The following is a 25,599-nucleotide window of genomic DNA, read 5'->3' as shown; positions in this document are numbered from 1 at the left end:
ATCAAGGTATGTCTTGTTGCTTCATAACTTACAACAAAGTGCACCTCTGAGCTTTGGAGCCAGTGCTTACTGATCGTGGGCGATGGCTGCAGTTGTGTTAGGAGTACATCTGCTGCACAGAGAATCTGAGAGAACATGCTGTTTGTGTGAGCAATATTTTCATTTTTTGTTGGTTAGGGTGGTTGGGGTTTTTGGCCTTTTTTTTAAGTAGATCTTCTGTAGTAGTACATACAAACAAGATTTTTGAAGACTTCTTGTGTACGAAAGCACTGGGAGCCAGAGTGAAAAGAAATTGTTCTTCAGTCTGAGTTACGATTTAGGCCTGGCAAAGACTTAGTTCTTTGGACCGGTTTCACTCTGGAGTGGAGGGAGATTTTCAGGTGAATAAGAACTGATTCAATTAGTGCTTAAACTAATGAGTGATGTCTTTTCACTGTCTGCTGTCTGCACTGGGGATTAAACTCAGTCTGCCAGGAAGGATACGGGACACATCTGAACTACTGAGGCCATAAGGACGCAGCGAGGGTATAGACAACTGGCATTTTTGTTTTTCAGTTAGGGCAATTAGTTGCATTAGCTTAATCACGTCCATGTAACTGGGTTCTTGCAAGGAAATTTTCTGCTCTGGTACTAAAAAATTATCAAAGACTGTCACTAGAATTTGATTTTTGTTTGTTGTATGAGTTCATTTAGAGTATGCCAGCGGCTGCGGCAGCCAGTGAACCTAAATAAATGTCTGTTTGATATCTATTTAGCAGCAGGCTCCATTTTTTCAGCACTGTCTCCATGTATCCTTTCAATCTAGTTCTTGTCTTTGACTTTTCATATTTTATATATTTAACCCCTTGATGCAGATATTTTGCATTAAGTGCTTTAGAAATCCTGATTTACTGCCTCAAGGGATTAACCAGAATTCCAGTATTCTTGCTTTATCTACATTCATTTATACAGCCCATTTATTTCTAATAAATACATTGGCCAGATCATATTTCTCTGCAAACTCTAAGCCCTGAAAATAAATTTATGCAGTGACATAATGAAAATAATAAAAACTGTCTTGCATATTGCTCTTATTGTTGCTTTAAATATCAGCTTCCAAAGGCACAGTGGGTTTATATTCTCCAAGTAAACACCACCTTTGAGATTCACACTGCAAAGCTCTAATTTTTAGTTGACTTCTAAGAGGATTTAATCAAACTACAGGATATATGATTCAAAGCAAAAAATCTAATTAAGAAAAATCTTTTTCTGTAGGCAAAGAGCAGCTTGTTTTCATTAATTTTATGAAGAATGTTGTTTTTCTTGGCTGAAAACTTAAACTCATGGGACAAAGGAAGATTTATGGGGTGATCCACAAAATCACACAGGTTTTGTGTTGCAGTGCTGTTTTTGCAGTGACCACTAGAGTCCCTATAGCTGAAGGTTTATCAGTGTTTCTTTTTATAAATCTCTATTTTCAGAAAGGGCTTTTATTCAGAGATTAGCTTTGAGCTAAATATATGCACACAAAGTCTCAGTGTATATGTAGTGTGGTAAGCATGTATATTTTAATGTAAACAATTTATAATACTTTAAGAGCTCTTACATTACAAGGAAAAACGAAACTGAAGTAAGGATGGCTATTTAGACCTCCCATTCATATACTGCGTGTGCTTCTTTGTCGTTATGCTTTATTTATATGTATGGCAAACTCTCCAGCAGTTGCTGAAAGCCTCTAGAATAGAAGACCAGAGACGTGATGTCTCTTGCCCTAATCCTTCAAGGTGTCAACACCACTTGTGAGGTGCTTGGGCCAAAGATCTGTGCATTGTATAAAGTTTTCACTTTTGTGATCATTAGAGTGGAGGTACGGAGCCCGAGATGAGGCTGGGTTATTGGGCGTCTGTTTGGCTTATTTCTCCCTTCTGAGTTTTGACCCCTTAGGTTTGAAGTTCAAATTCAGCTTTAACTTTGACACACATATTTTTAAACCAAGTAATATCTTTTTTTAGTTGACTGTATCAAGTGAAATACCTTTTGTATCTTTAAAAATTTCTCTTTAAGAAGATCAGTAGTTCACGAACAGTAATGAAACAAGTATCGTAACAGAATGCTCTTTCATTCCCCCTTATGTCAGCAAGAGTGTCTACTTGTTTAATATTGTAGTAAACAGCAAAGTTCATGGTTCAGTGCTCAAGCCTCTGAACTGTCTCCCCAACTGTTTCTGGCTGCCAGTCTTTTACTTACTCAACAGGAAACTAATTTAATTAGTACAAAGAACAGGCCAGTACAGATGCCTGCATGAAATTCGTTCAGTTTTTAGAAGGCATATGCTAAAGTCCCTACATTAGATGGAAAAACAGAGATCATAAAATTTACACAATGGAATATCTGTTATCCTGTATTATCAAAGGTTGCTGTCTCAAATTAAGTTACTGTGGTCTTGCAACATCAAACCAGACAAAATATTTCAGTTGAAAGACATAGAAGCTGATAGTAAATTTGAGCCAGGCTTATGTTTCATATTACAAATCTCTTCATCCTATTTGTGACTAACTGTGAAGATGTACCATTAGTTCTTAGCAACATTGTCTTCTCCTAAAGTCTGCTTCAAGAACTTCATTAAAGTGGCAAACTCAAACAGTAGTTAGGAAATACAAAAATTAAGGTTTCAAATTTAATTTTCTCCACGTGTGGTTTATGCATTCATCTACAGTCTTCATTTACAGGATCATTTACTATTACTTCTTTGGGACCTCAAATCGCTTTTTTACAGGATAATGGATTGCGAACACAGATGGATAGTTAATGTTTCTTTTCATCTTCATCATTCAGTGTTTGATCCTATGCATTATGGCTACAGTATCCATAGCCTGCACCAGATACGGAATCATTGATTTCCATGGAGGCTTTTCGTGATGCATTGTATCTTAGTTCCTTGCCAGCATTGGGAAGCCACCTTCACAGTACCTCCATGAGCTGAGATGGTACAGAGGTGTCCATTTTACACACTAGGAGCTGAGGCACCGGTATTAAAATGGCAATTGTTAAAAATAAATCAATTTTTCTTGCCTGATTTCTCAGAGCGCCTAGCATCTTTTAGTGTTTAATATGTTCAGATTGGATTTCATTTTGCATTGACCTCAGTTGGAGCAGTGAATGCTCAGTGTATCAGCAGCCCAAGCCAGGAACCATCTTGGATTATACAGAAAATGAGAGCTGCCAAGCGAATTCCTGTTAGGAAAAAAAAAAAAAAAAAAAGGTTAATATAACTTCTCTAGCATCATGTAGGAGCTCTCATAAAACTTTTCTAGCATCAGGTAGGAGCTATGGCAGAAGCAGGACTCAAATGCAACTTTCTAGGCATTCAGCTACTGAAGCTTTCTTACTTTTTCTCGTCTCCTGCTCAACTTACTTGAGGCCTTCCAACTTCCACAATAAAGGAATCAAGGGTCTTATTTTCAATAAAACTCTTTGTCTTACAAAAGCAGCATATAGTTTGAGCAGTGAATGTGGCAAGAGTCTCATGTGGGGCAAGAAAATAATCACATGTTAAAGACTACTACAGATGTAGAAGGGATTAGATGCAATATTGCACAAGCATTTTTAAGTCCTTTCAAGGGTTGTAATTTTCTAAATTTTCAGAAACTGAGGAAGTGAAAGAAAAAAGTTTCCGTGTATGGAATCATACTGATGCCTTCTTTCACCTTCATCAAGATGTGTTGTCAGTGGGATTCATACCTTTCAACCCTCAGTGTGAGGCCAGTAGGTAGCAGTAGGAGGTGATTATCTTCTATGTCAGGCTGACACAAGAGAAAACACGGTGCACTGTGCAAACAAGCTTACCTGCTGTTTGTTGGACAGGAGATAATGCTGTGTGACCCAGGAATAATAGGTCCTACTGCTGCTGGTGAAAAGACGTGTAGCCTCCTGGCTCTACGCTGTTTGCCGTCTGCCCTTTGCCTCTCCATGTCTCCTTCTACCCCTTTTCTTGACAGTCACGTCCCTATTCCCTAACCTGGTGCTTCAGCCTGTTTCCCCTCTCCTTGTCAAAAAGGAGTCAGCCATAGGATTACGCTCAATAGTCCCTGTCCTGATTACTGGGCGTTTGACTCAAAAGGTATTTTTAATATTGCTGTGGTGCTTAACCCCCGCTTATTCCCCTCCCCCCCAAAAAAAGTGGTATTTGCAAGGATGGGAAGAGGAGTCCATCCCGCTCCTTATCTAAGTTAAATGTTATGAAAGTTGTTCTTTCTCTTTCAACATGTTATCCTTCTGTCTGTTTTGTTTGCCTGCCTGTCCTAGTCAAAGATTGAATGACTGAGAACATGGCAAATCCTGGCTTTCTCGTTTAACCACTGTTAATCACTTGACATTGCATTTAGAGCTAGTTTGCACAAGATATGTGAAAAGCAAAGAGCCTCACTTGCATGCTGGCTTAACTGCCGGGAACATTTTCCCCTCCCATCTGCTGCGTTCATTATTATTTAAAAGCAAATCAGGAGCCAGAATTGGATTAGCAGAGTGGGTGGCACCAGTGGAAAACAAGCTCTGTTGGCAGTCACCCTGCCAAGTTCATGTGAAATTGCCCATTTTAGCTGGCAGCTTCAGCTTAGCTTGGTGTGATGACATATGGGCCTGGAGGGTAAGAATCTATTTCCATATTATAGCAGCTTCTGCTGCGAAACCTCATAGTTTGCAGCTGTGTGGTTGCCTGGCTTTGGCTGCAGACTGCCCTCCTGGTCTGCTCTGCGACACTGGGCTCCTTGGTCGTCGTCTCGGCTTTTTCCCGAGGTTCCCTCGGCGGCTCTACCTATGTGTTGATACCTGGTCTGCCCCCAGCTACTCTGTTGGTCTCAAGCCATAAGCGTGTTGAATGGCAAGAAGCAAAACAGGGAAGCTCATAACCCCCTCATCTGTGGAGCCCCCAGAATCAAAGGAGAGAAATCAAGCCCTTGCCTTGAGTCTTAAGGGTCAGTAGTTTCTCAAAACAGTGGAGATATGTATTTTATGTTTGAAAAATAAATAACATAGCGTATATGTTATACGTCAACTCTAAACTCAATCACCTCATAAACAGGCATTTACAAATGAAAAATTAACTTCTTTAAATTAATAAAAGTCCCGTTTCAAATATTAGTGTTCTAAAATTTTCCAGGATATGATTTCAGCGTCCAGTGTTGTCTATTGTTACTTCTGCATAAAGGAAGTTTTGGTGCCTTGCATTGAAATCCATGTGACAGGGATACCACCAACTTAGTCAATTCTGTAAAATAAGCTCAAAGATATTTCAGAAACCAGACTGCCCCTAAGTCCCTCAGCTGTGATTAGTGAGTTAACAATAACATTTCTTATTTCAGAAATCTCTTTTTCATCCTTCACTTACTATATAAGGAAAATAATTAAAATAACTCTATGCAAAGCCCTTTCAAAGCACAAAGTATGTATCTCTCTGAGCTTACAGTACCGTTATTGTCGGTTATTACTTGTAGGGATAAAAATGTTCTGAGGAGGGAGAGTTACAGGCTGTTAACATGCCTTTAAACTATTTATTATAATTTCCAGAATTTCCAGTGCCTTTTTTGATCAGTTTTTTGTTTTTACTTTGGGCACGTTCCGCTGCTAGACCTTACTTTAGAAACTGTTGTTTCAGGGATAGTGAAGGGGGGCAGAGAAACCTCGCTGGTGAGACTGTATGATCCACTTCCGTGCAATGTGAAAAATGGAAGAGTTTATTCCTATTAATCTTTATTATCACAGCCTGTGCGTGGTAACAACCCCGGTCTAATGTAGTTTGACAAAGGTGGACAAAACATGATGCGTGATGCCATTAAAAAACCCCAAGCACTTGTAACGAGATCAGTTGCACCTCCGAAGATGGGAGTTGGTGCGCAGGTCTGCCTCCCTGCCTGTGCCCGTACCTCTCTGCTCACACTGGCGTGCAGAGCTTCTTATGCATGACATGACAGTAGTCATCTTCCTGCTGTTAGTTCAGCGATGATGGGTTGAGAGAAGTGTCAGGAAACGGGCAAATATGTCCCAACCAATGATCAAAATCTAACACTCTTGAATATGTGTGTATTTATCACCAAATGGGTGCAAAATCAGAACATAATGCACCGGTAAGGTGGTTAGATAGTATCATTATTAGTATATCAAACCAAAGGCCTACATTTTGGAAGGATTTCATCCTGTGATGAACTCAATTTATGAAGTCCCCACTGGGGGTGAGTGATGGGATCAGTGCTCAGGCTCCAGTGGCAGCGTCTTTGTCACTGCCTATGCGGAGACCTGAACACATCACTTAGGCACAAAGAAGCAGCTTAATTCTTTGTTCATTCTTTGTAAGTGAGCTGGTTACTCATTTCTTCATCCGTAATTGTTATCATCCTTCATACCTAAATTATATTTTCTTTCTGGATTAAATTAGGAGAAGGCTATAATTTTTTGGAAGGGTCTCATAATCTGAGATAATAGGCGGTGTTTATATTCAAAAGCTTGTATTTAAGGTAAAAAGGGATAATTGTATACAGAAAGTCGCACTATCTGTTTGTAGAGAGCAATGTGATGTTCTCCTGGTGCATCTATTTCACCCTCTTTTGATAATTAGACCCAGACCATGTCTGTTATAGAAATGCTGGGTATCGTTCTGTATTGTTATTATCTGCCTCTTTGTTCTCTTTTCTTTCTATCCTTTTCTGTAACAGTTTTCAGCCTCGTACCTTTGATATTTTTTGTAGAGACTAGCTAAACTTTACATGACTCATAAAATGAATACAAGCTAATCAGGTGGATTGAACTTCAGTCACCATGAACAAATGAGGACTTACTGTAGTGCAGTGCTGTTCAGTAATGCTAGAGAAGTTTCAGTCTGAGAAAAGCCATCGTAAATGAATTTATGTGCCCACCCAGATTTATTTTAATTAAAATCATCCATGAGTCTTGGCTGTTGCTTTGACTACTAAGGACTTACAAATAAGCTTAGTAGACATGTTTGTTTTTTCCGCAGCTGTAAAAATACATATTCTGCTACATGATTGTTTTTTTATCTGATTTATTTAAATAGAGTTAGGTAAAGATGCAGTTTATAGGGAAGGTTAAAGGGTCAAAATCCTATTTAATTAACTTATACCCACTTGGGAAGCAGCCAAGGTAAAAGAATGCAGTGAAAGTAAGCTTCAGATAATATGAAATCTTTGAAAAGGACTAACCACCTTTGGTGAAAGGCTTTCCTGTTCTTAACCTTGTGTCATTTAAACTATTTAAATGAGCTATGCAAAACCTTACTTTTATAATGGAGCTTCAAAAAAAAAAAGATTAAGTATTTCTTGCAGTTACAAGAACACTGATGCTTATGGCAGTGAAAGAAAAGCCTTTAGTACTCCATCTTACCATGATCCCTGTCTTTGCATACCACAAAATGCATGGTATGTTGCACCTGATTTGACATCTACAATTTCTGCCACATGTATGAAGCCTCTCAAGTGTGTGCGACTGCTTTTTAAAAACACATAAGTCTTTCAAAAAACAATTGGCGGGGGAAGCCTCTGTAATATCTGAAGGAGGCCTGATTTTCAAAGGGTGTGGATGCTGCATGGTTTCTAAAAGTTGCGTCTATGAGAAGTACCGCGTGTTGGATTTCCCAAACCATGCGTTATATTTGAACATCTTAGTCATACATGTGGAAAAGGTTCTTACCACAGCCAGAGTGGGAACTCTGAGAAATAAAATAACTGAGCTGCTTTGCGATCTCTTTATATACTAGATAGGATATCCTCATTGCTGTAGTGATGCTCTGTAGAGGTGCCAATTCTGGAGCTTTTTTTCTATTTAATGCCACAGAGACCGCACTGTGGAAATATTTCTGTTTCAGCACTCCATATGGTTTTGTATGTAAAAATGGAACTGGCAGGGAAAAATGCAGCTGGCCTGAAGCTGCCAGTAACTATTTCTAATGTAATAGATTTTCAGCAAGAATCCCAAGTGGGAGCTGTGTAGGTAAGTACCAGCAGAGCCTATAGGGAGTGAGCATGGAGGCAAGCAGTATTCCATATAGACACCATTGCATTTCCTAAACGGGGATTTTTCTCCCCTGCCCCATTCTAGTCTTCAGAACTGTTGGGTTGGGAAACAATTCAGGCTTGAAAAGGTCAACTCCAAAGACTTTCTGATCTCTCTGTCAATACCATTGTATGGCATCCATGGTGTGGGTGGACACATAGCTTAAGAGCTTTATACATAATGGTATTTGGAAATATATTGCAAAATTTAAATACATCTATTACTTAAACTTGCCATTAATTTAATATACTATAATTGTGGGAAAGATCCTTCTGATTCAGCGTGTGAGGTCTGCATTCTGTCTAATTTTATGTGTGCTTAAGGGTTGCAGTGCTATCCTAAAAAATGTATTTTAATTGACATGACCACTTTGGCATGATGCTCAGTCTCTGAAAAGCCACAGCAGCAAATAGAATGTATAACCAGATGGTGCTTAGCTAGAAGGATCTTTGCTATCCAGAATGCGACTGCAATGATGTCTGTTCTGTCAAGCTAAAACAAAGGCATTCATAACTCCACATTCCAGATTAATTAAGAATTCCGTGCTGGTTTGAAAAGTACTCTCCTTTTTGGAAAAAAAACTCTAGGAAAAACACTAACAAAAATAAAAATACAATACAGGTAAGAAATTGATTTTTTTTCATAGTTTACCCATCCCTTTTCCTTCTTCCTTCTCCATCTGAACATTCATTCCCTCTTCTTCAAAGAAGAATTAACAAACATAACTTAATTCCAAACTGCCTGTAGGTACTTTCAGGCTACCACAATGATTTTGGTAGTGATAAACGTACACACTTTGTTTTGTTAATGTTTAGCATTTATCTGTGGGGACTAAGGTAGTTTATAGTGTTGTGATCCCTTGCAGAGGTATCTTTAAATTCCAAGGAATCTTTGTTTCTCTAAGCCAACTAGTGAAGTGGTCCACACCCATCTCAAGACTATCCCATAGCTACTTTGCACTGATTACACTAGAAGCACTACATTTGTTCCAGGAGCACTTATCTCTCAAGAAGTAACTTGGGTAATATTAACAATCACATGTATACAGAATGTCCTATTTTTAAGTACCTGTGGATACTTTAATCTTTGCATGAGGCAGTGCTTAATTTTTGGGAGGAGGTGAATGCTAATGAGTCATCTGGCAGGCATTTAGTCTATCATATGTCATTTTCTCCAGCAGACTTTGCTTTGGGGATAAAAATCATGACAGGGAAAACCAGGAGTAAATTTCCAAATAAGTTATCTGAATTTATTTAGTTGTTGTTATGTTGGGGGGGCGGGGGGGGGGGGGGGGGAATGGTCAGGCACATCATCTCATTTGTCTTTTGAGTTGGTCAGCTGTTGTGCTTCAGGTAGAAGAAATATGCTTAGGTTCAAGTCGACAAATAGTAGTGTTAAATAACAGTAACCATCAGTCCTGAGACTGGCAGTCAATAAGTTTCATTCATGATATCTGGATCGGGGCAGAGCTGCTCTGCTGTCCCTGAACTCTAAGGTTGTATTCTTCATAGCTAGATACAGAACTATAAAGAATGTGAAGCTTTTCTATCCCTTCTAAAGTCTCTGAACTATGGTTAAATATGACTTGAAGCTTCACAAACCGTTAAGCATCTCCTTCATGTGTTGGCAAGCCAACGTATTTTTATTGCTAAAAAATGAAAACCAACCAAAAAAATCCAAGGAACTTTCAGTCAGAGGCATGGGCTCTCAGCCATCTCTTGGTTGCTGATCCCTTGAAACATGTACAGGAGATTATCCTTATTAGGCAATCTTATGGGTATTCCCAGATCTTTTGAGTATGGTTTTCTTCCTTTTTAATTAGCAGGTCGTTATGCGACAACTTCTGTCTGCTCCCCTAAGTGGCCAGCTAAGGCAGATTTCACTGTATTTCTGGATACCTGAAAATAATTAGCCATTTGTGAGTTGGGAAGTGGCTTCAGACTTTAGAAAGTGAAGGTTTGTTATGAGTAATGCACTGGGGAACTGCTGTTGATGAAAAATAAGAATGTAATTCCGTTTTTGTCTTTGCAGGCAAAAATTGCGTGATGAATTTCTGCCTAGCTCTATCCAGGCAATTCCTTCTTGCTCCCTCACCAGTTTCCAATCCCATTAGTTGTGCTGGTGCAAGTATTTATAAGTTTGATATAAACTGGATCACTGAGAAGATCTATGTTAAAAAGAATCCCACTTCCGATACTTTTAGTGATCCAGTGTGCAGGGAGTCCCACAGACAGTTTTATCAGGGCAAGTGACAGGGGCACAAGTTGCAGGGCAGAAATAAGGAGTGAGGTTTGTGGGCAGTGGGAATTACTTAAGCTGGCTCTGCCACAAAGATGAGATGTGGTGGAAGGGCACCACAGCTCAGCTCACTTGCACCCAGTTGCTTGTGGTTGAATCTCCAGTCCCTTGGCTGTTCGGTTTAACAAGCGAGTGCAATGAGGAAATCTCTCACCAGCTCTTCCTGGTGCTCCTTTTCTCCAGAGAGGGGTTCAAACCAGTAATAAACCTGTTAACCAGAGCATTAATGGCTGTATATCATCTTCCAACAAGTATTTCCTTTTCTGAGTTCTATGCAACCGTAACTGATAGGCTCTTTTTTATTTTTTTTCTCTTTCAGATATTTTAATTAAGCTACATACAAATTTTGTTCAGGCATAGCATTTACTTATCTGTTTCAGAGTAGAGAGCTGGTGCTACAGCTGAGATAGGGATCCCATTGTGTCAAACACTGGCAAAAATTGTAGGTTTAGGTTCTCTCATTATAGATCCAGGGAGACAGCATTTCTCCAGTTCACGTTCAGTCAGTTCCTCTTTGGCAGGCTTTTTTGCAAGTTATCAGGGTGAGAAACATAGCAATTCAGACACATCACATTAATCAGAAAAAAAAAAAGAAAAAAAAAAAGAAGGGGGAGGGCTTGTTTGGGTTTCTTGCACATTGGAATCTAGAAAATCTTTGAGTTACATCCTTCAGTTTTTCTATGGATATAATCACAAGTGAAAATTTATGCCTTTATAGGGATTGAATTTCAGAGAAGACAAATCTTTAAGCCATTAAAAATATAAATAACATACTGAATCTTGAAGTCTTTGGTAAAGGAAAAACAAACCAGGAGGGTGTAAGACGTTGTAAGGATTTGGCTGTTTATCAGGTTTGAGAAGTATGTTCTTGCAAACAAGTAGCACTAATATTTTTCTGGTCTTGATGTGTACCAAAATACTCAGCTTGCTTTTTTGTTTTTAATAAGGTTTCTATGGCTTTGCTTGCAAACTATATTGAGCTCAGTAACACTGCTATTTTTGTAGTATCTTCGTCTGAAGTATTAGTTTTCCCAGAGCTCACTCACAGAGGGCTGTGCTTTATTCTTGAAAACTAGAAGACATGTAGTAGATTCAGTCCTGGCCATTTTTCATGTGAAGCCTTATTCAAATGGTAATTGTAAAAGGCTTTGTGGACTTTGTTCTCAACTCAAAGAAAAAACTTCAGCTGTGGGCAGCTAGGGTAGGAAAGAATTTTTGCTGAAAGACTCAGAGAAAACTAATTTGGAAGTTACCACAGCCACTCAAAAGTTAAAGGTATACCTACAAATCAACTGTGAAACCAATCATGTTTTCAAATATCATTGGAAGTGAATATTGTGAATAAAATATATTACAGTGAGGATCAGGACTTGTATTCCTTTTTTTCCTAACAAGACACACTATGAAGGAATTCATTGTAATATTTTGAAGAGACCTGTGTGCAAAGTATGCACGGTTGGTTTGCAATTATTGATATGCATATGTGCTACTTAGCAACTGGTGTATAATTTAAATCTTGGCTCTTCAGAATCAGCCTCCCACACTGGACTCTTAGATGCACATTTACAAAGTCCTAGGTGATGTAGGACTTTCATTTTGGAAGCTTATTGTACATAAAGGTACAATTTGGAAAACTGACAGTCCAAGTAAGAATTCCAACAACTTCCAAAGTTTGTAGCTGTTCTAATATTGCATTTTTGTTAAATGTAACTGTATTTATGTAATTTGAACTATTGGTGGCTCCAGCTAAAATTGGGCACTCATTTTGGGAGACGCTCTCAACCCAGAGGCTGGGATATAAAACAGAGCCCCTGTTACAAAACAGAGGTTACAGGGCGATAAAGTGACTTGCCCACAGTCACATTCAGTAGCAAAGCCAAAATCTTGGTTTCTGCTTTCCAGCCCCATAGCCAGTGTTTATAATTGTGTTACTATTCTAACTTTTTATTTTCTGACTAGTTTACAGTCTTTGTCTAGCACTCATTTCTTCTAGGGTTATTCCCCTCGCACCCACCCTGACACTGCAGTCACCTCCCATATGCAAATCCCTTTATTTGGAGTTGCGGTGCTCTGTTCAGAGGCAAACTCCATCTGTGAAAAATTCTTTGTGGGAAGAGGAATTCTTAAAACAGGAACATGTCCATATGCAATCTGTATTATGATTCATACTATGGAGAAGAATATAGAGCAATTTTCATCACTGAAGATAGAGTCTGGGAAATCCAGTGTGTATAAGAATACCAATGCAGTAACTAAGACACAGGGGGAAAAGAGCAGGAAAAAATTAATCAGTAAATCCTTTGTTACTTATTTGTCAAATGTGGTTTCCTTTTAGTGACTGATAGTAATTACTATAATGTGTAAGTACCCTGTACAGTGCTGCGTCTGTGAAAGAATAACAGCCAACCATTGTCAAGATAATCCAGAGGTGTCATTTAAACATTAAATGAGATTAAATATTGCTAATGAAATGTAAAGTTAATTGGAAAAGATGTGGCCCGTGTGAGGGGAGGAAGGTGAGGATGTTCTCTCTTTATTAAGCTATGCCCCATCCTAGGAAAAAGATTGGAAGTCGCATTCATTGTGTACTTGGCAAAGGAGGTTACATCTGATGTTTTGGCCACACAGGTAACTTGCACATATTTAGCTAAGCCTTCTTTAATTCTTTAGTTATGGCAGCGCAGGATCCTGAGTTGACACCATAAACTGACCATGTCAACACAGGCTTTGGCACAAGCTGAAATTAAATTGTAATAATTCAGCTTCATTCACCTCCTGAAAGTTGCTTTGTAGACACATCACAGAGAAGGAGATATTTTGTTCCAGTGCTATTCTAGAAGTCATGCAAATCCACCATTTTCCTGTGTGTTACAAGGTATTTGAGTTCAGGAATCACATACCAGCCTATAGCAGAAAATATTTTCTTCAAACCCTTCTCAGTTCGTAAAAAAATCATAGTTTTTCTAGTGTCAATTTTTTTTTTCAAATAAATTTTTAATGACAGCCTTAAGTCTTGCCTCTTCTGTGTATTTTGGGGCATGGATAACTAGATAAAACTAAAGCCCAGCAGAAAGCAATTTTAGTAATCTTGTATTTAGCCTTAGTGAACAGTATTCCTCGGGAAACCACAAACAAGGTATAGTCCATCGAAGAAAAGCTTTCAACAAAGCTAGTCTGTATACTGAAATAATCTTTGAACTAACACCTCTGAAGATACACAGAGCAACTTTATAGGCAACAGTCTACTGAGCCTTGTCCATGGGGTAATTCAGAGCCTGAGCTAACAATACTGCAGATCATTTATTTTTCATATATTAGAACAATTGCATTTCTTTTAAATCTCACAGAAGTAAAACTTCCCTGCAAAAGAGAGCACTCTGTACAGTGTGACAATTGCGTATTTTAAAGCATATGTTTATAGAAATGTCTTTATGTATCCATGCTTTCCACACACATTCAGGCTCATACGTACACATTATTTGTATGTTTGCATTTGCGCACATGTATTTTAGACACAGATATAAAATAAGGCGTGTATGCATGTATATATGTGTATATATATTTGAAGGGGAAAAAGAATTTATGAGAGGCTGGCCAGATTTAATTTGTCTGCTTGTATTTAGCACTTAAGGGCTTATATACTCAGTTTGCTCAAAAGAGTGAAGAAGTACTCCTTGCTTATGCCTCAAATCAGAAATGCATGAAGTGCAGCTGCAGAGATAATACATTCTCCCCAAAGGCTTTGGCTGAGCAAATTAGGTGTCAATGGGGTGCCTGCGCAGGCAGTACTCTCTCTAATTAGTCTCTCGAGCCTAGTTGGTGGCGGGTATAAGATGATCTAATCAATTGGTCTGTGTCTGATGGTACGTGTAAAAATCCTAGCAGGCAGAGCTGTCTCCCACAGGTCACTCACCTGCACAGCGGGAACGCTCATTTTCATTTTTCATCTCTTCCATCACATGATGCTGACAGTTGGTTTTAAGAAAATTGAATCCAAAAAATATCTAGTTCATAGGGCATGTAGGTCAAAATAAAGTTGCATTATGGGTATTGGTGGTCCAATTAATTAATATTTATAGCAACGAGTTGCATGTGGATATTATCTGAGTGCAAATAGTATTGATAATGTTTGGTTGGCTTTTTAAAACGAGTTCTCTAACAAAGATAAGAAAAAAGGATGTGGGGGAAAATCACCTGTTAATAGTATCCTTTTTTTGGAGAGGATGAACGGTATCTGTGGTGCGTGCATGTGTGGTGGAGGGAGAAGCAGAAAGAATATATTGTTGATGATCTTAAATACCCCCATGTATTAGAGAATACGGTATCTCCAGTTGTCAGCTCACATTTTTATTTTAAATCTGGCATTGTAGAATGAATACTCTTACAATAATGCTAAATCAGCTGCAGCATATATAGACCTGTACTCTGAGTATGCTTTACATGCTAAGGACTCTGCGGGAGCACAGCTCCGCCCTATGTGATAATTTATACAAAAATTACGAGCACCTAGAGAAGGATGCTGATGTTGCCAAAAGGAGCATGTATTGAATTGGTGCTTTGCATTCTTAAAGAAAAGGACATTCTTTTACTAATTAAAATAAAGAAAAATATTTGGGATTTAGTCACCCTCCTCTGCCTCATGTATTGAGAGCATGATTAATGTTTAAATTACAAGCTTTAGCATCCCTTCCTAGAACCACTGTTACATCAACAGCTACTGCATTCTGAAGTTGGCCTCTGCCATTTTTAAGGTGGGTTAACACCTTATTTTATCCCATTCGGGATCTCGGACAAACAGGATGTATGCAGCAGATGATTTCTCTAGATAACAAACATACAATTGAGTTACTTGATTTAGGTCACTTGATATTTCAAGCACATCATTAACTTGCTTGTAATCTTCTATTAGGTTTAGTAGAGATGTCATGAAAACCAAAAGTACCTGGACCTGTGGTGAAAAAATACAAGTTCATTTTCAAGGCAGTCTGTTACATTTCAGTTTTTGTTGTTGTTTTTTTTTTAAAGGATATCTGAAAGAACCCTATTTTGCTCTTGGGAAATCACAAGTTGTAAATATTCCATTTAACAATTTACGCTTTTATAAGCAAAGCTGTGACCAGAGGCCATAAACACAATCTGCCAAGTCACCAGGCAAAACTTTGATTTGTATGATCAGGAAAATGTATTAAATTCTAAGCAAGCATATTTCTAAAATATATCTTAAAAAATGCAAACATGGAATACTAAGCCATCTGGGAACTGAATGGCAGCACTGTGTAGAGGGCCTTGCCTTGGGTCTTGGTTGTGTGAACAACTGATGTTTCAGTTCAAGAGCCCCACTGAAGAAACAATGCTTTTTTAATAAAAAGATTGGTTCATACCAATCTAAAATTTCATGTTGGTTTTATTGTGGATTTTCTGCTGTGGACAAAAAGACACCCTTCTCTTCCTCCAGTTTAGGGGAGGTGTCTGTTTGATGTGACGCAATGAGTCTCATCTTAAACAAAACCCAAGTGAAGAGAAGGAGGTCTCCTGTCCCACAGCACAGCGATTACAGCGCTCCTCTGCAGAGGGGCATATCCATGTTCGGTTTCTTCCTTTGCCTCAGGATAGGTAGACCTCTGGTCCCCATTGCCCAGGAGAAGGCTGGCACTCCACGAGGGCATTCTGAGGCCAAGGAGAAGGGATTTCACCTGCTGACTCCACTTTGAATCGACACTAAACATTCAGTGAATTAGGGATGCAGACGCAAACGTTATATATTCCCAGTGTACATATTCCTAACCACCAGGCTTGTTCGCTGTGTCAAAGATCACCTAAGGATTTTATACACAGTGGAATTGTCTCGGCAGCCGAAACTGAGGGTTCAGCCTCATAACAACCTGGCCATTAGGGTGCTGGTCCAAGCAGCGGGGGGCTGTCCTGGACGCTGGCTTCCTGAACCGGGCAGGCAGTGCATTTCAACATGGCTTCAGAGAGACTGTGACCACCAGCCATTCCCTGGTTCCACTTGCACTATGTCTTCTAGCTTTCCCCAGCCAGAACCATTGGGGAAATGTGGCATCAAATTACCTTCTTTTCCAGGGAGTTTACTTTTTGATGTAGTCTAAATCTTGAGCCTGTGCAGAAGGTGGGAGGTGGCGTTGCCCACCATACTGTTGCACAGACTCTTGGCTTCACAGGAAACCAGTTACCCCAGCTGCAAGGCTGGCATAGCAGGACCCAGCAAAGCTGGAGCTGGAGTTGTGATCATAAAACTGTCAGCTGCCTTATAGTGAGCCAGAGCAGGAAAACAAGTGGAGTTCAGCAAAAATCTTTGCAATCATCTCCCATGCACATTTATGTAACCTCTACTACTCTTTCTTAGTCCTCTGTGCTCTGCCCTTGGTCTGCATTGGTGCTGGCAGTAGTTGCCAGTTTGCAAAGTTTTTTCTCCCTGTGTTAAATGGTAGCAGCTGTCAGTTTGTTCATTTCTAAGGAAGCTTTTAATGTTCTAGGGCTTGATTCTGGAAGTGCTAAGCTTCTGATGAAGGTATTCCCCATTTCACAGGCTCAGGCCCTGCCCTGGAGAACACGTCATCAGCTTCGCCTACAGAGCCAAACTTGAAGCCAGAAAATGTAGTATTGTCACTGGAAAATTGTAGCACAACCCTGGGAGAAGTGTGATGCTTATCTCCTTTAGAAATTGTCCTGAGGTCCACTGATAGAAAGGAAAAGTTCTGTGTAATTAATGTAATTGCAGTTATTCTCAAATCTGAGCAATGTGGTAACTCCTGGAAAAGCCTCCATCCAGAGGCTTTTCTATCCAGATCATTTTGTTACCTGTCCTAGATGTCCCTACTGCTTATGCCAGTCTCTGGAACTCCAGCAATTTGGGCTTAGCCTGAAATCAGGGCAGCTGTTCTGGATCTGGGCAGATGTGGCTTCCAAACTGCAAGCCCACTGTTCCCAGCTGTAGCATGGGTGGGGGTGGGGGAAAATGTAAGCTCAGCATTGGAAGGAGCGTTGAGAGTCCAGTTGCTTCTTTATAAGGAGGGGCTCCAAAGAGGCCATACCTAAAAGTGTTTTTGAAGACAGGAGAATGTGGAATTTGGGGAATATTGTCAACAGTGTTTCACCACTAAGCCATTGTGAATCTCTGCATGTTCCAAACACTGCTTTTCTTTTTAAGCTTATGAAGGGTAAACTAAATGGGTCAAGTCTAATGTATTCCTTGAAAAAAGATTTGTTAGCACTTCAGTCAAGCTCCTAGACCCTGGGGAAAGTGGAACTTTCATGTGGAATAGACATTCCACACAAACTCCAGAGGCATTTAGGAAACAACCCAAGCAGGACTCAAGAGGTGGTAGACCAAGCTCCAGGAAGGCCCAAGATGTTGCCACGCATCATTAAGATCAGGCTTTTGTTAATCCAGTTCAGGTATTCTGGTGCTTAAAGGGCAGAAGAAGAGCTCTCAAGAACCACGACAGGAACCCTGGAAATTATGAAAGTTAGATGTTGTGTAGAGATTAGGCTGTTTTGATTAAAGCCACAATTAAAATGTTATGCTTGAAACTGCAGTTCAAAACCGATGCCTTGTTTTTCTCCTGCTTTTGAAATGAGGGCTAGACTAGATTCACTGGCACCTGCATCCAGTTTCATTTAAATAGTTTTAGGACATGCTATGCAAACCAGTTCCATGCTCAATGAATATTTCAGCGTTCTTTTTCTTAAGTGCTAAAATTCCTCCATATCCGACTGTCTTCCTGCAACTACATTTTAAAAGTGTAGCAGGTCTGTAGTTACAATCCTTGGTCTTGAAAAACCTTGTAAAACAAATATATTTTGAACTTTAGGAAGCTACAGAATTTCTCAGAAAGTGTCACTTTATTACTTGGCATAGAATTCTACTTGGACATCTATTAAGAGTTAAATATGTTAATTATAAAATCCTTCCAATGGCTCCAGTCGATCTAGCCTTCATTGAGCCTTCACCTGGCTCTTCTTGCAGTTGTTGAGTGCTTTGTTTTAAAGTAATGCTTCCCACATTCTCAGCCTGCCTCCTGTTTTGTGTAAATCTCAAAAACAGCATGGTACCTTCTGGCAAGTCCAGTCACTGCTTTGAGCCTAAACAAACAGGAATCATCAGCAGTGTGAAAGACAATGTTAAGCGAAGCTATCGATATAATGTTTACTTTCTGTATATGAAAGGAGAGGTTTTAGTTATCTGCCTATTAATAGAAAAACACCGAAATAAAGGTGAATATGTGTAAATGAAGTGCAACGAGGAGCTCCATGATCTGGCTGTGTGTGCCGAAGTGTTCATGACATGCCCCGAGGTTGCTCAAATAACTCTTGGGAAGCAAACCTGAGGAGGAGACCTTTTCATAAACTAGTTGCAAGCACTGCTGTGAAGGTGATCGCTAGGGACTCCACGACAAAGGGAGCAAAACGAGCTTGTAAGGCCCTGACACTGTGCCAGCATTTAGCAACCTTCCTTTGCATTGACACGGTGTGACCACCTTTAGAAGAGCCAGCTGTCTATTTACGGCTGCCTATAATTTCCATGGAGAATGTGAGTGCTGATGGCACCTCTGAAGATTAGCACTTGGGGCAGAGATACATGAATATAGATTACTATATCTCTCTTAGGCAACCACCCTGAGAAGATTGGTGGTTTTGAGGTACCAGCTCTAAAAGTGCTTTGGAAGTCTGTCCTTTGCTCTGAGCTGGTGTCTTCATAACTGGCTTTGGACTAACCTATTTTTTACCAAGTAAAAAATCATTAAAACATGCAATATGTGAGGCTTACTATAATTTATATTGTTTCCTTACAGGATAAAATTTACCAGTTTGGAGGAGGGAAAAAAAACCTAATGAGGAGGCCGACACCAGGAAGGAACCACGGCCTGTTTCCTTTCTTTCTCTATGGTGGATTTCATTCAAAAGAAAATTGAAGCTGGCAAGACCCTGTTTTTCCCCTGCAATTTATTTAAAACCTTGCACGCATTTGGATACTTTGTGATTTCAGAGAACTATGTGAAGATTAAGCTTTTGCTTACTGATACATGGCATGTACTCTTTCAGTCTTTTGTGTTTGATTTTGTTTGATTTTCCACTGCAGTGCTGCATCTTTGTAAGGATTTTTATGCTTTCACCAGCAATGTCTTAAATACATTAAGACAACACATTTGGTGTTCACACTTCTTCAGTAACAACTGTACAAAAAAAGCCAACGGTGGCATAAAGGACTGTGTTTTCTTTGAGAGTTGTGCATATTTTGCAACCAATGGGAAGACTATTTCTGTCAGAGCAAGCCCAACTTGTCTGATCGGCTGACAATTACAGCACCTTGCCACTATTCCTGAAGTGTTGTTGGGTTATTTCTTTTTTCATTATCTTCTCAGACCATTCATATCCATTTTAAAAACATGGCAATAATTGCATGTTTACTTCAGTACTCTGAATTTGGTTACTCTGCTTAGGCTATGTAGCATGCCAGTTTTCAAAATAGGCCTGTGAGAAAGACAAAGCAAAAATGATGAGATGTAGGCAGCTGACAGATATACAATGAATTCTTTATGGTTTTTTTTCCCTTTAAGAATATTTCTTTCTTTTTGGGTCTTGGCTAACATCTCTATGTTTTTCCTCACACTATTTACCTTTTGGAATGTTTCCTCGAAAACAGAGATGAAACAGTTCTGTTTAATTCAAGGCAGATACTAAGGTACAGAAAAACTTTTGCTGAACGAGCCATCTAGCTGTGTTACTTTGCCGCATACAAAGCACAGTGGAGAATTTTCCTTATCCCAAACTGTTTGCTGTTCCACACCAAAGCACCTTTCGAGTTATTTTCCATAGGTATTCTGAGCTGATTGGAAGGCACTACCAGATAGTGTGTCTTCAGATAGCTTTTCTGAATGAATCATTCAAATGTAAACTTTGCAAGAAACAAAGTTGTGTGATTTTAGAAAAGGAAGCTCCTGCTTCATTTTGGTTGGGGAGAACATTGTGTTCAGGGGTGTGATAAAACTGCCCTGACCATATACAGTGCTTTGCATTCACAGAGGGCAGGGTATGGTGCAAAAACCACTGTGGAGTTATAGTCCTGCTCGGACAGAAGCGCTTGCTAGGCAATATTATTCTACACATCAATTTGACATCCTTTGCTTGCTGGATGCATTGAATTACATTTTTAACAACTGTGGTAACACTTTGGTTAGCTTTCAGTGTTTAAAAGGAGGGGAAAAGGATTGGTGCTACTGCCATCTTATTAAACTCCAGCAGTGTTTAATAAGAAAAAAACACCCAATAAGGCAAATCCTTGAATGCACAAGTAGCTACGAAAGGCCTCTTAATGAACTAGGATACGAGTCTACACTTTCAAAGAGCTGAACCGTGGAAATATTCTCAATATTTGCACAGCCATTAAAAGACAGTTTTCCCCAATGACATCTCTGTTTCAGGATCTGGTAAAAGCCATCTGAAAGCCACTTTCAGTCGCAATCCTATTTAGAACTTACTACAGTTTTTCCCCTGTGTTTATGAGGGGGGGAAAGTGACCACTGAACTTTTGAATTTATCACACACTGAAACTGCCTTAGACGTGGTTTGTTTGGGTTTCATGTTTCTTTTTTTTGTAAGAGAAAAGTCTTTTATACATTATCTTTGCTACTTAAATCGTGTGCAGTTTGATGATTAAAATTAGCTATTTTTAGAAAAAAAAACTTGCTGCAAAAATCTGAAGAATTTTTGAAAATGTAACAAAGATTTCAATTAGGAATATAAGGGTAGTTTCATAGACGCATCTACTTGGCAGCTTAAATTGGAAGGCAAGCAATTATGCTGCTCAACTAAACATCTGAAGGTTTAATATAGAGAGTAATTCCCCAACTGTTCCCACAAGCCTAGCACATTACTATCCATAGTGACTCATGTACAGTGTTTGCTTAAGGTATGTATGTGTGTGTGTGTATGTGTGTGCACACACACGTGCAGGTGAGATTATCTTCTCTGCCCCATTCCCAATTTTTAAGCAACCACTGAAATAAAGTTGGTCCAAAAATCGTCAAACTCAATTGCCCGAAGGAAGGTGCATAAATATCTAGGTTCCTAAAGAGTAACTTGATTTTCAACAGTAGTGAGGTTATGTCAGCTACCGATCAATTAAGGAGCAACCAGGATCTCTTACTTACGCACCTACTTCCCGGGCACCCCGACTGCCTACAGTGACTTGGGTTTGCTGCTCTGCTGTGGAGGCTCTGGGCCCTGGGGATGTTCTCCCTGCACCAAGGGGACCTGGGCTCAGCAAGCTGGTGCCATTCGTGTGAGCACTGGAAATTATTCTTCTGGAACGTCAAATCTGCTGGGAAACATCAAGTTTTTGGAGCAAGTAGAAGCGTCTTTGTCCAGGGAACTGACGGTACAGCCTTATTTCCCTCTTCCTCCTGCCCTCTCCTTCCAGCAGAGCCCTTCCTGCATGGTTAGCCTGATTGACACTCATCAGTTAGGACCCCCTGACAGCTAGCCCACCTCTCCAGCATCTTGCAGAAGTGGGGTTTTCCCCACAGCTCTTCTCAGTGTTGCGGAATGGACTGTTTAAACCCCATCAGTGCTTTTGAGACAGCTTCAGCAAAGATCAGTAGTGTTACCCTCTTTTTCTCTCATCCTTCGCAAATTGGTTCCTTGCAGAATCTTCAAAGGGACAAGAAGAAGCAGCCTGGCCTTCCAGAGGTGCTGCAGGTGCCGGGAATGTGGTGTTTTGTGCCACCAATAGTAAAAAATGGGCTTAAGTGACCAGTAGTCTCTGGGTCACAGTCCTTGAGAAACTGTGAGACTCGCTCGGAGTCGATAGCCAGCAGCAGCATAACTTCCATTTTCCTACCGCTTGGCTGAGCCCCAGCAGATCCTTCCTGATGATACTGAGAGGATGTGGCTTTGCTGCGAGAGGGGAGAGCATCCACAGGGCAGCAGGTGTAGTAGGCAGATAAAAATGGGAGGGCATATTCTAACTCTGTATGAGATCTAATATTAAGTGAACGGGGAAAGGAAGATGGTGATAGAGATGGTCTGCATGATAGAGAGATTCCTTACAAGTTCAAGTTCACAGAACCTGACTTTGCAAGTCAACCAGCTGGAGATGGCTTAGTCCTCTCTCCTGCTGAGTTCAGATCAGCTCTAATCCACACCCAGCAGGCACCACACCAGTCAGGACACTCCAGTAGTGCCGACATTACATGACTACGGTGCCCCGGATCGGTTGGGTCCTTTTAATTCTCACTATTGTTTTTAATCAGCACCGTGGTTTAGATAAGTTGTCAGTACATGCAACACTGAAAATTCCATCTGCAGTAGACAGAGGCACTGGGGTTTTCACTTTCTCTTTGGCACGCAGGGGTTCTGCACTTCAGACTCCTGGGGAAAGAAGGTAGGATAATAAATTCCCTGTGGGCTGGTGGGTGATGTACACCCCTGTGTGCTCTGTGTCAGTGCACGCAACCAAATGTGTAGTCAATGCTCTGGTATGCTCATATACAAAATATTCATCTGTAAATATTATTGGGTTTGTAATCTTTGTTATATAAAATGTTCAGGCTGTACAGACTGGGGAGCAAAATGCAGACACCCCATATAAACATAATTACGTTGCATTACTGAGCATAACAATACTCTCCCCTACCAGCATTTAGGTGGAGTGACTATATGTTACTGCCTTGCATTTTTCACATAAGCAAAAAATCTAGAAGTAAAGGATGCACTAATAATTCCTATCCCCCAAAATGCATTTCAATGGTGCTGCATACAAAATCCCTGCTTGCCAGCTTCCACATGGATTTTTGTATGGTGCACTAAGAGGTGTTCTTTTTTTAACAAATAAAAAGGGGAGGGCTGGTACATGAAAACAATGTTAATGTAATTAAATATATATATATATATACTTCAGAAGAACAGCATAGTAAGCAGTACAGTAAAATAAATGTCGCATTATTTGTTACACCTTGTAATTTGTCTGTATTATGAAAGATGTAATGGTTTGTTGCTGTAACTGTTGTTTTCTTGTAACATCATATTGAATAAAGCGTAGCAGAACCTCTCTTCTCCTTCGTATATGTGATCTAGACCTAACCTAGGGAATAAAGCCTTTCTTTTACTTTCTGTTCTTCAAAAAATGAACAAGGAAATGGTTGTAAACAACAGATTTTTAAGGAATGAAAAATACTTAGAAGCAGGCAGGCACTAGACAGTAATTAGTTGAAAAGATTAGGCACTGATTCAGTCAAACACATGAGCTTAATCAAAACTACAAGGCAGTGCTAGCTACGCAGGGCAAGGTTCTTCGCGTTTCTGTCTGTACTAGTTAGTAGGTTAATTATTTGGTGTCTCTTTCCATTTTGTTATATGTGTGACAAGGGACATATTTACAGTACACTGGGACTTAATTGAAGTAGTAGAAGGGCTGGTTTTCTGGCCAAAAACCCCCTAGGTCTGATTTAAATATATCATTGTATGGAGAATAAACTCTGGCTTATTGGAAAATCAGGCAAAACATACGATATGCATTTTTCACAACTTTGATATGGGACTGTGATTTACACCTGCTCATACTTGGTTATTTATCTCAATCAGTGAGTGTGTGCTGCTTGGATTCTTAACCTGTTTGTTTATTCGTGCATTATAGCACGAGATAGGCAAGTGCTCACTCGCACTGAATATAATCAATATGTGCCTTAAGTATTTTCTCCTCCTTTCCATTGCTTCTAGCTTTTTTGGTACCAACATCTTGCTAGGACCTATTTTTAGACAATGAAAGTTAAATCGATGCAGCTTGCAGAGACTTGGTTAGAATATTTGACTGAAATGTCAGAATATGCTGTTTTAGGAAATGCAGGAGTCTATAGGAATCTGTTGGTTTTAACATCATTTTGGTCTGGGATGGGGGATGGCTGGAGAGCAAGTACGTGTACTCTCTAGGCTGATGGGGAAGCCACTAGTCTGGAATATGGGTAATGGAGGACCCAAATTCTGGTCTTGGCTCCAGCTGATTAGGAGTAATTGAAGATAAAATGGTCTTCCTTAGAGCTAGCACAATATAGGTGTGATTGTGGGTCTTCAGTGTCCCAGGTTTTATCTGGTAGAATCACGTTCTGGCCCAGTTCTGATGGCAAAAGTCTTCAGGAGAAGAATCCATACTTTTACATCTAGAAAGCTGCTGCAAAATGACATCAGCTGCACCCAGAGGGCATTGCACAAAACCAAACCAAGGAAACACATGCATGTTCATCTGTTTCTGTTTTACCCCCAGTTCTCACTGGCTAGGGCAAATTTAGGAAGGCGTTGCCTTTTCATAGCCTAGATGAATAATTGGTGCTTTCAGCTGAGTATCTGATTTGTTTGGTATTCCTGACTCACTACCTGTGTGGCAACTTTAACCTACAAATCTCTCAGATACAAATGAGGACCACGAATTATTACCTAAAAAGGTTTGTATGTTTGAGCACTGGGTACCAGGAAGGATATTCAGAGTGAGCTTTTAATTATGTAGTATAATCTTTAAAGCCGTCTCCTGACCCCCTTGGCTGCACTCCTAGCCTGTTTAGCCCCAAGGTTTTCTTCCTAAACTAGCCTGGCTGCTACAGCAAAGGAAGAGATGCACTTAACTAGAATAGCAGCCACCCCTCCCCCGAGAAAAGAAAAACCAGAGGGAAGGTGTTGGAGCAACCTTGTGCCACTAGGTTAACACATACAGTTTCTAAATAATGCCTCTCCTTGTAAACCTCTGCAAAGTAAACCCTTCAGCAGCGGAAGGGCTTGCTGCTACCAGTGGGGGGTGGTGTTATGGACATTAGATTTGAGAAGCTTATATAGCACATGGGCAAGGATAAAGGGATACAAATCAGAGAAAAAAACCTGAAGAGATTAAAAAAAAAAAAATCCAGGGCCAAGTATTTACTGTTCATTCCCCTTGTGAGTGGTGTTATATATTGTCTGCAGTGAGTCATGCTGAGAGCGAGCCAGGCACAATAATAGCTGAGAGCAGTCCTGCAGCCCCTTTGTTACTGCCTGTGCCGGCTGATACCGAGTTGGACAAAAAAGTGGTTCCAAAAATGTTCTTTTTTTTCTTTTCTCCTGTTTCCCAAAGGGCCCGGTAGTGATTGTTGGGGCTGTACTACCTTGAAAGAACTGCTAAACTAAAATCAAGCATATTTTTAAATTAATTTTCCAAGGACCGATACAGTGATTCACATAAAAGACGTCACAGCTTTAAGTGCTATACAAGATACT

At 39.9% G+C, this 25,599-nt stretch overlaps 1 protein-coding gene across 2 annotated transcripts in view; it reads left to right on the top strand.

Annotated features, from left to right (window-relative positions):
- Positions 1 to 25,599, top strand: part of CDK14 (cyclin dependent kinase 14) — a 354,521-nt gene that overhangs the window by 310,538 nt on the left and 18,384 nt on the right. Inside the window, exon 15 of one of the 2 annotated variants that reach the window (XM_072854293.1) lies at positions 19,155 to 23,410. The exons of the other annotated variant lie outside the window; for it this stretch is intronic. The gene's annotated coding sequence lies outside the window, so the exon portion shown is untranslated. Of the gene's footprint in view, positions 1 to 19,154; positions 23,411 to 25,599 lie in introns of those variants that run through there. 2 annotated transcript variants of the gene reach the window in all.

This window comes from Ciconia boyciana, chromosome 2 (genome assembly GCF_034638445.1).
Source record: "Ciconia boyciana chromosome 2, ASM3463844v1, whole genome shotgun sequence".
NCBI lineage: Eukaryota > Metazoa > Chordata > Aves > Ciconiiformes > Ciconiidae > Ciconia > Ciconia boyciana.
Note: the sequence above shows the minus strand (reverse complement) of the source record. Positions and strands in the feature narration are given on the sequence as shown.